Source organism: Amaranthus tricolor, chromosome 3, assembly GCF_026212465.1.
Source record: "Amaranthus tricolor cultivar Red isolate AtriRed21 chromosome 3, ASM2621246v1, whole genome shotgun sequence".
Lineage (NCBI taxonomy): Eukaryota > Viridiplantae > Streptophyta > Magnoliopsida > Caryophyllales > Amaranthaceae > Amaranthus > Amaranthus tricolor.
In genome coordinates this window covers 9941744-9942551 of record NC_080049.1, presented here as the reverse complement: position 1 = coordinate 9942551, position 808 = coordinate 9941744, and positions in this window count along the sequence as shown.

Here is an 808-nt window from a genome sequence, read left to right as displayed (position 1 = left end):
TGGTGCATGAATACATGTTTGCACTTAGGAATCCACGTGGATTCCATGTCATCGATACATATTGGGCATGCTTTCTTCCCTTTGTTCTTATACCCTGATAAGTTGCCATATGCCGAAAAATCATTAACAGTGCACAAAAGCATGGCACGAAGGTGAACTCCTCATTAGCGTGTGCATCAAACATGAAAAAACCTTCATCCTTCATCTTTCTCAAATCCTCAACGAGAGGTGTAAGATATACATCAATGTCATTCCAAGGTTGTTTAGGACACGAGATAAGAAGCGAAACCATAATGTACTTACACTTCATACACAATCAAGGTTGCAAAATATAGATCACTAACACTACCGACCAAGTACTATGTTCATAAGTAATATTGCTAAATGGGTTCATTTCATTCGTACACATTCCGAGCCTTAAATTATGAACTTCATCCCCAAATGTCTTATGCAACTTATCAATACTCTTCCACACTGGAGAATTGTATGGATGTGTGAACAAATGACCTTTCTTCACCCTATCTTCATGCCACCTCAAATTTAACGCATCTTTCTTTATAGAAAACACGTGCTTGAATCTAGGTATTATTGGAAGATATCACAATACCTTAGCTGGGGCCCTTTAACATCCCGAGCCTCTTAACGCTTGTAACGTGATAATCACACCTATAACACTCTTTTAAGTTCTTATTTTCATTCCGATACAATACACAATCATTCGGACACGCATGAATCTTCTAGTACTCTAAGTCGAAAGAACACATGAGACTTTTGGCATAATATGTTGACTTTGGAAGTTCATTTCCAT